Genomic DNA, 10,362 nt, shown 5'->3' with positions numbered 1-10,362 from the left:
ATGCAGAAATACTGGGGATTTGAAATACGATTGATTTTATAAAAATAAAGACGTGAATTTTGTGGGGTTTGACGTCCCGGTGGGTTCCTGGTCCATTGACTTTGAAAAACAGAAACGATTCTTAAATTACCAGAAAACCCCGAAAACACATAAAATACATTCAAATGCGCATAAAATGAGTTAAAACGAGTACCTTGATAAAGATGCAAATAAACACGCGTCCTGATTCTGTATACTCTCATATAAATGCATTTTAAACACATAATAAATATCCGAAAAATATGTTGGTCCTTACAGGACCACATATAAAACTATTGCATGCTAAATTATAGCCAGACACATTTTTAAATAATATTAAACACGTAAAAATTCATTTAACACCTAGCAAAATAGCTGTAAAATATTATTTATAAATGTTTTCAAACCTCACCCTATACCCGGGTGACACAGATAAAATACCAAGTAATATTTCCGACACAGATACAATATTGAGGCGAGCAAAATATCCACTCGATCCTCAAGACTGGAAAATACACTCAGTTTTATCACTATCGATAAAACGATCAGCTCTTAAATAAGCAATTTGAAAATAATACCTTTTAGTAAATATTTTCAGAAAACCAATAGGGACTAACACCATTTAACAATTAGCATATTGAGTCATTTAACGACACGAACTCATTAAATAGGAATAAAACATCCACCATTTTATTCCTTCTAAATCAGAAAATCACATAAAATATTAAAATAATAATAATAATAATTCTGAAAAATATGGGATATTACATTAACCTTGTCTACAACCTTGTTGCCTTCCTAGCCTTGTTTCTATAAATCAAATGCACTAATTTAATAATTCAGAAAAAACTTGAATGACATCTAAACTTTAAACGGATATCATGCCTATCACAAAACACGTAATATCATGCCTACAACCTTGTCTACTCGATCGTTTATATAATCATGGCATTGAAAACTTTAAACGGATATCATGCCTATCACATAACACGTCATCATGTTATTCATATAATACGTAAGTATGATCATCAAAAGATAGGTCTTAGTGTTTTTAAAACTAAAATCGAGTCAAAAATTTGAATTTTCGATAATTATTCGACTTAGAAACACTCCCAAAACAAGCGACCTTTAGATACAAAATGATTATGGTCTCGAAAGTATTTTTCGTTTCGTATTAAACAGATGAATGTTCTATTTATTATGAATAAAATAATAATAACTTAATCAATAATAATATTAATTGATAATTAAATACCTTTATATAATTTTTGAAAGCTCAAAATAATTTTTTGGAATTATTTGGCTTAATTAAAAATAATAATATTGTATTTACCTATTTATAAATAAAATTAACTAATTAAATAAATTAATCAATTAATTAAACCATAAATAATAAAATCAAATAAATTATGAATAATTAAATCAAATTTGGATTTTCGAAAATAATAAAAGAAAATGATTTTCTGAATTTAAAATAATTCAGTTAATTATTAAAATAATTAACCAAATTAATTTTAAATTCAAAATGAATTGTTAGAATTTAAAATAGAATTTTGATTTATTTCTAAATACAAATCTGTAAAAACAATTAAAAAAAAAACTGAATTGGGGAAACGAAGATCAAAATCGGGTTTCATTCCGGGTCGCCAAGAACACGACCGCGTTGCTAAGAACAACCCACCGGAATCTTGGTTTTCCAGAATCCGGCCGGCGAGCTCGGTAATTCTAACCAACCCCGTTCTGGTTCAAAAATGAACCATTTGATATGGTTCTTGATCCTAATCAGTCCTAATTCCTAAATCATTAAAGGAACTCAAAAGTGATCTCAACAAAAAACAATAACCCTCTATGTGAATTCTCCAGCCAAAAATAATTCAATTCCGGCGAGCTCAAGAAACTATTCGGCCAAGCATCATTTTTTTCATTTCTTAACTAAAATCAATGATTCCGGTCTCAAATTAAAGCTCTAATCATGTATAAACTATTCATTTAATCATTGTGACGCCCTCAAACTCGGGGTTTGGAATGAGGACCCACAACACCAATAAACTAATATAATAGCAGCAGAAATATATAATAAACCACGAAACTAATAGGATCTACACAGGATAAAGTATGAGAAAAGATTACAAGTACCAACTAGAATATTATTATTACAACTCTTATCATAAATAAAACCAAATTATTTGATTCCGACTTAGAATCAATAGATACCAAAAAGTATTTGATTCAACTATTACACTTCCCACCAACTTATTTTCGCTTCCTCACACAGCATCTACCTGGTCTGGCAACTGAAATCCCATGGCACGATAGGGGCCACCAGGAACGCTCTTTTGAGCGGTGCGTCTAAGTCTGGCCATCTTCTTGCTTAACTGCCATTGTTAGATCAACATAAATAAATGAGCAAAAAAGCTCAGCAAGTAACTATATTAACAATTCTAAATATCAGCATAACAACAATAACTGAGGCATTCTATTACCAGTAAACTAGGTGGCAACGTTCTATCAATTTCTAGGTTTCGAAGCTTTCAAGATTCAAGTTTTTATAATCAACATTTATCAAGATCAATCGATAGGGTTCTCAGAGAGTTTTACACTTTAAGAGAAAATCACTCCAAGCTTCGAGCATCGATATAAAAGTAGAGTGACAGGGTTTTCGAATAAGTTTCTCAAAACTCTAAAGAAGATTCCATTCAAACTATTCAATTTCAAATCAAAAGAAAATCATAACGCTTGTTACAACATTTATAAAAAAAATATTTTTTTTATTTAACAACAAAGAACCCTTGATTGGAATATCAATCTTTTAAATATAATAAGGGTGATCAGCCCGTACTGACCTTCATCCGGTCATTAAGGTACCTATAACATTATTTCAACCGTTATATTGGACTAGCCCCGCTAGTATCTTACGTGATTAGACTAGTACCACTTGTCACTTACATCTCAATCTAATCTTTAGGAATTCATTTTGGAAAACCATTTTATTGGTAGGCACAAAAGCTTTAGCTAGATTCATTTTAACATTACCAATAGGTGGAATCGTTTGGACTCATTCAAGTCGAAAATCATTCTTAGGTTCAATTCAAGAATTCAAGGGAAATAAGTAAATTGGAAATAAAGGTATCGTAAGTGAAGGAATGATCGATTGTCAAATAAGGTATTAGCAAGGCTATTTTCAGGATAGTTTCAAGGAACTGCACAAGAACATGGCACAAACTTACTATCATAGGGATCTAGGTTAACAAAGTATTGCATAGGAAAGATTCATTATGTCAATTAGGTCAAGGATCACAAGGATATCAACAATATAAGGAATCAGGGTATAAGTACTTGAAATAAAGGGCCACTATTAGGGTTTAACACAAAGTTCAATAACAGCATAACAAAGATTCTTTACTCTATTGGTGCATAACATCAATATTCTCTCTATAATCAATTCACGATATAAGGCAAAGTTAATTGCCTTAGAAAGCTTTCCTGTTTCACGGAACTTGAGCTACTGCCACCTAAGACCTCTTTGCCTGAATGCCTTCACTTTCCAGATCTACAATACAACACAAACTCTAATTAGAATCCTTATCAAATTCCTGACGATTCTCAAAATGTCTAACTTCTTACCCCAAATGTGATATTCGCTTATCTTATACATACATGTATCACACATAACACATAATATCTTAACACCTTTATACGCTTTATAACACCGAATAACTCGACACCTTCCATATAGAAAGTGATCACATAATCACGTAATTTATCATACTGTAATTAAGACCAATCATATCGACTATATTCCTTATACAACTATATCGTTTCTTTCAAAAATCGGACATAAAGTATTCGTAACTACGCTTACCCTTATCATATCAATCAACCACATCAATCCATAATATTCTACCAAAATATCTAGTCGCTTATGCTTAAAAATATATAACATGCAATCTACCTTATACGATTAACAACTTTAACGACTTAACACACCAAATCAAAACTATACATGCAAAGACACATATATCATTTTAAAATCAACCAAGCCTAACTTATATAACATGATCTCACATTTTCGACTTTAACTAATATCTATAACCGAATTATTCATAATTTCAAACCAAAACTCATGAACAAAAATTATATCAATCGAATTTATCATATAATTTGAAATAAATCCTTTTAAAACTGAAGGTTTCATTCGGGTTTTCTAGAAAAACATGTACCAACATTTTTTAGTAATCGATTACATATTCTCGAACTATATATCAAATTCGAACAAATCTCAAGAAATTAAACCTTAAACTTTTGAAAAAAAAAACATAAACACACACATGCATGTAAATATCCGAGTTTAAAACGAATTAGTTGTGTAATTATCAGACTCAAAGAGCATCATCGTCCCCGTCGGCTCACCGGAGGTTCACCGCCGACGGAGGCAAAGCACGGTGGTGCCCCTTTCAGGGTTTCCAACCGAAACTCTACTATAAACTTGTTTTTACTAATCAAACACACATGCTATCACAGAGACATCAACAAAATCACCATTCAATTGATGATAATCAAGAACTGAACCAAAACCCGAAGGAAGGTTTCAAGAAACTGAAAAACTACTCGCATGCATCCCTATATATACATGAAGAAAGTAAAGCCCATCACAAAGATGGTCTCAGAATTGAAAACCACCCACAAACGGATGTGAACGGAGAGGAGATAGAGAAATTACTGAGAGGTGAGAGAGAGAGAGAGTGAAAGAGATGAGAGAGAGACCGGGGAAAAAGAAGGAGGGGGAGGGAGTATATGTATGATTTTAAGGGGAAAATGATAATTAGAAAATCCCACTTCTTTCTTTTTCTTTTATTTTTTAGCAAACAATGCTTCAATAATTCAAATAAATTCCAAAAAGTATAAAAATTCCATGAATAATCGTTTTATTTAAGGAATATGAAAATTAGCTTCTGTCTCGTATTTTTAAAATAATTTTCGAATAAACAGATCATTTTATATTGATTTTGCAAGTAATTCACCAAAAACAAGAATCAGCTTTTAAAAATCATTTTAAAATATCAAAAGATCAAAATAATTCCAATTATTATCTTTAGAAACCCTCTAGGACTATTCCAGAGATAATAAAACAAATTTCGCACATTGATCAAATTTTAATAATTTATTAAAAATATATATAAGGATCAATTAATCCTTATTTTTACCAGATAAATGCTTTTGAAAAAGATTTAAAAACTCGAGAACCATAGATTCACACTCGTAACTTTAAAATAACATATATTCATACAATAACATCAAACACATTTCATATTTGGACACCTTAACATATTATTCCCCTTTTTAATAGATGCTTACTCGAGTAATAATTACTTGATAATTCAAATAACAATATTACACTACACCATAGATTGGCTATGGCAACCACATTTCTAAAATTTTGTGAAAAAATGTTGCTATTGAGAGAATATTTTTATATACTGCAAGGACTTTTAAAAGCGTTGCAAATGGAGTGTAAAAATTGGAGGGAGTTAAAAAATAACATTCTATTGCAATGAATTATTGAAGGTGTTGTAATATATTCAATTTTTGGGCCCAAAATATCGGCGGGCTTGTAAATTTTTTGACTTAAAAATTTTTCTGGTCTGACCAGAGTAATAAAAACAAAAAATAAAAATAAACCTAAAATAACATAATACAACACACACCCAGACACAGACGACGAGAGACGAGAGAGAGAGAGAGTGAGTGAGAGAGATAGGAGATTCAAGCTATAATGTTGAAGAAGATTTAAGCAACAAAACGATAAAAAAAATTGACCCTTAATCTTTCCCCCCTAATGAATTTAAGGATGTTCTTCTTTCTTCAAATTACTCTTTTGAAATCTTAATTAGTTTATTTTTATATGTTCAAATCTTCTTTCTTTTTCTTAAGTTACTAACTTCTTATTGTTAATTAGTGTTTTTATTTATTTTTCTATTTTAGGTATTTGTGATCAATTTGGTGGTCTGCTTGGGTGAATTTTCTGGAATTGCGGCTCAGGAGCTGTTTTTGTGGTTTCCTGTAGGATTCAGGTTGATATTCCGAGTCGTGGGTTGATTTATTTTGATGTCGGGGTTGTGTTTAAGAAGTTTTCGGTTTCTTCGTTTTAGTATCCGAGGGAGTGTTTGGGGACGGGAGGGGTGGTTATCGGAGGCTGATGGGCTTGTTTTGGTTGATAAGTTGCACGGTGGTCAGGTTTATTTCTGAATTTTATGTGTACTCGTGTTTGTATTTTTTAAGGGTTTTGATGATATTTAATGTTAAATGTAGTCTTCTTAAGTGGTTGGGTGGTTGTTAAAATGTCGAGTATTGAGTTTAGGCTAATGAAAAGAAACTCTATATTAAATTGATAATACATTTTAAGGCTAACAGAATGAAATTTTAAGAGCAAAGATGATGGAGGTTGCTAATATTGACATACTGATGCATATATTAAATTATAGGTATTGTTATATTATTCAGATCTGCAGCAAAGAGAAAAAAATGAGAAACAAATTACAGAAATTGGTTTTGCTCTGTATATTTTAGGCTGATTTAGTTGTGACTATGTCATTTTTGAATTGGTCAAAATTTAGTCAGGTTACACGTCATGTTAGACAGTATATCAAAAAAATATGTATGAAGTGAAAGGAGATGAGTTTGGATTGGAGGCCAATCTGAAATAACTAAGCGTGTGGACATCCCTCTTGATGAATATTCATGGAGAAAATATGGCAGAAGCCTATTAAGGGTTCTCCACATCCAAGGTACATTGGTTGTCTGCTCTATATTGAGATGTTACTAGATGAGTAGATGGTATGAAAAAACCTTATCCACTGTACGTTACCATATATTTTCAATTGAATTTGTTTTATGGTGCAATGTGTTTGCTTAGTGAAATATATTTTTTTAGTGCAAAAGATAATAGCTTTCCTCCTCTTTCTTTTTGTGCTCTGTTACTGCTAAGTCTTGTTAATTTTCTAATCGATAACTACACTCTTATAGTATGTGGAGGTACTAAGAAAGCTTGCATTCTAAAAGAACAAAAGTAAATGTTATGTAGATCATGAATTTTCTTTTTGCTGGAAGCATTATTCCTTATAAAAGAAAAGAAGTAAATGTTATGCAGATCATGAATTTTCTTTTTGCTGGCAGCATTATTCCTTCTTTCTTGACATGAAGGGTTACACCCATTATGTACCAACTGATTTGCGACACTGTATCAGTGAACAAAGCTACTTATCACTGATCTTCTAGTGCAGAATACAACTACCATATTTTTTGTCAATGGTGTTGATGAAAGATTCTGTATTCGGTTTATGCAGAGGTTACTATAAATGTAGCAGCATGAGAGGTTGCCCTTAAAGGAAACACATGGAGAGGTGCTTCGAAGAGCCTTCTATGCTTATTGTCACGTATGAGGGCCAGCATAACTACCCTAGATACATGTCCAATCAACAACAATGTAGAACTACATAAAAAGGCCGATACAGAAACTTTGGTTGCCTAACTTTCAAGCAGACTAATGGAACAAGAAAGAGGCTTTAAGAAGGAAGGCGAAGGCAAGAGGTAGAATTTTGTGAAATTGGTGTTTTTTGTTATAAACAATTTCTGATCTCAAATGGCTTTGAATTTACCAGTAGCTTAAAGTTTTCTGTTGAACCTTATTTTCTATAATCTGTTAGCTTTTACCTGGTAAAATATGTGACTTTTGGTATGATTGCTTAATATCTTCGTACTTAGTCATACTGCGATAGTGGTTCTGGTTTTGGAGACTTCTTCAGCTGTTGCTCAGAATTAAAATTCTTTTATGATATACTATTCTTAGTAGTTGCTTAGAAGTTCCTGGTTAAGTTGCTCTTGTTAACTACTTAATGTTTAGAATTAGATGGTATTGAAACAAAACAGTTTCCTTTCGAACATATTATTTTACTTTGCTTGAAGATATCTGGAATGCAAAAATCGCATTGGAAAAATTATTTAAATTTAGTGAATTTATGCAACATTGTTCCAGAAATATGGTCAATGTGAATTTCAATATTCATGTGTTCAAGAAGCTGAAGTTGCCTGGTAACATGAAGATTGAACTAAGTATGGATGAAGTTATGGACATGGTATGATTTCTTGCAGTTACAGAGCCTCGACTACCACTTCAGCTTTACTAGTAACCACTCAGATGTCATTCTGATACTCTTCCTCCTAATGTTTTCTTTAGTTTTTGTTGGCCTTTCTCAAAGAAAATCTTGTGGAAAGTACTTGCTTCATTCTTCAACAAATTCTTGATTTTAGAAGGAGTTAGTGCACTAATCAACAAATCTATATGGCCACTTGAAGCTGCATCATGAGAATTAGATTGTTTTATGTATAATTTTATAATTCGAAGTTTGTACAAATAGATAGGTTAATTTTTGTCATTTTGTCTTAAAATTATATTAGCAATAATTTGTATGATGATGTGGGGGAAACTAGATCGTTGTTTTGTAAATTTTTGGTAATGGATATGAATGAAATTATTATTTGGTTTTGTGGCATAAAAATTCCTAGTGTGGCGTGGTCTGTTTACAGTTCGATCCTATAATTTTTTTTCAAAACAATTTTGTTGCAATTGTATCCAAATATGTTACCATTTACAATTACATCAGCTATAAAATATTGCTATTGGTTCAAAATTGTTGCAAATTTTGTTAAATTTGACCTTAAACTTTATTACAATTGGAGCAATTAATGTTGCCTTAAGGTGGTCATTTAGTTGACATAAATAGCTATTGCAATGATTTAATTGTGTTGCTGTAAAATACATTTTGTTACTACATATGGTCTATTGCAATAATGTTGTGTTGTTTCTATACATGGCCTAAAATATTGCTATAAGACCTCTATTGCATCACCACTGGATGCAACACCAAAATTTTGCATATTTTTTGCCTTATGTTCTACTGCAACACAAATAGCCCTTAAGACAATATATTTTTGTTGTTGCTATAAGCATTCTATGATGTAGTGCAACTCTTCTCATTTAAGAATCCAAATAATCATAGGTACACGAAATACACATTATTACCATAACTCAACACAATCCATAAATTATCTTATCCTTAATCCTTCTTCATTAAATCCTTCTTTCGAATAATGGGTCCAGTTCTACTTGACAGCCCGATAAAACATAGCTTATGTATTTCGCTGACTCATCAAACTGTAACAAGACATTTTACGTTCCCTTTTTCTATTACACAGAAATTACACATAAGCCAAAAAATTATATAACTTTATATTTATTCATACATAAATCCACATAATCCACAGTTAAATCACAAAACTATATTTTATTCATATATATACATCGCGAAAATCCCAATCGTTACAATCTACCTCCTAAAAGGATTATGTCCTCAGAATCTAACCTTAGCAAATAAATGGAGATATTTCTCACGCATTTCACTTTCTAATTCCCAAGTATATTCCTCGACCTTAGGGTTTCTCCAAAAAACCCTAACTAATGGTAAAATTTTATTTCGAAGCGCTTTCTCATTTCGATCTAAAATTTGAACGGGTTGTTCCACATAAGACAAATCTTGCTGAATTTCCACGGGTTCCAATTCGATTACTTGACTAGCATCTGCATTATACTTCTTCAAAAGGGATACGTGTAACACGTTATGGAGATGTTGCATTTGGGAGGTAACGCTAACTCGTCTGTCACTTTTCCAACTTGCTTTAACACTTCAAATGGTCTAATATATCTGGGACTCAGCTTTCCTTTCTTTCCAAATCTGGATAAGTCTTTTCATGGAGATATTTTTATCAACGCTTTGTCTCCAAGTTCGAATACCATATCCTTTCGATTTTGTCTGCATATTTCCTTTATCGATCTTGAGAAGTTAATAGCCTTTTATGAATCAATTCCACTTTCTCCTTCATTTGCTGAACTAGTTCTGGGCCCAACAGCTTGTGCTCATCAACTTCATCCCAATATGTAGGAGATCTGTATTTCCATCCGTACAATGCTTTATAAGGCGACATTCCAATACTTGTGTGATAACTGTTGTTGTATGAAAACTCTATCAACAACAAATGGTCATCCCAATTTCCTTTGAAATCCAACGCACAGGTTCTGAACATATCTTCGATTGTTTGAATAGTCCTTTCTCATTGTCCGTCTATTTGGGGATGATATGTTATACTCATTTTCAATTTCGTACCCAAATGATCATGAAATTATCGCCAAAATCTTGAGTTTTATCTTGGATCTCTATCAGACACGATAGATACTGGTACTCCATGACGCATCACGATTTCATCTAGATACGACTTACTAACCTTTCCAGT

General features: G+C 31.9%; 1 long non-coding RNA gene across 3 annotated transcripts; it reads left to right on the top strand.

The window, feature by feature from the left end:
• The first annotated feature begins 5,697 nt into the window (after positions 1–5,697).
• LOC141708103 (uncharacterized) lies at positions 5,698–8,563 on the top strand. Of its 3 annotated transcripts, none has more exons than XR_012569362.1 (4): positions 5,698–6,089; positions 6,168–6,803; positions 7,362–7,605; positions 8,051–8,563. It is a non-coding gene; the product is annotated as an uncharacterized LOC141708103 (long non-coding RNA). The 3 variants fall into 3 exon arrangements; XR_012569363.1 differs by having other exon boundaries at positions 5,699–6,252; positions 6,633–6,803; XR_012569361.1 differs by having other exon boundaries at positions 5,700–6,803.
• The last annotated feature ends 1,799 nt before the right edge of the window (positions 8,564–10,362 follow it).

This window comes from Apium graveolens, chromosome 2 (genome assembly GCF_009905375.1).
Source record: "Apium graveolens cultivar Ventura chromosome 2, ASM990537v1, whole genome shotgun sequence".
NCBI lineage: Eukaryota > Viridiplantae > Streptophyta > Magnoliopsida > Apiales > Apiaceae > Apium > Apium graveolens.
The sequence above is the reverse complement of the archived record's forward strand: the minus strand, read 5'-3'. Positions and strand labels throughout refer to the sequence as shown.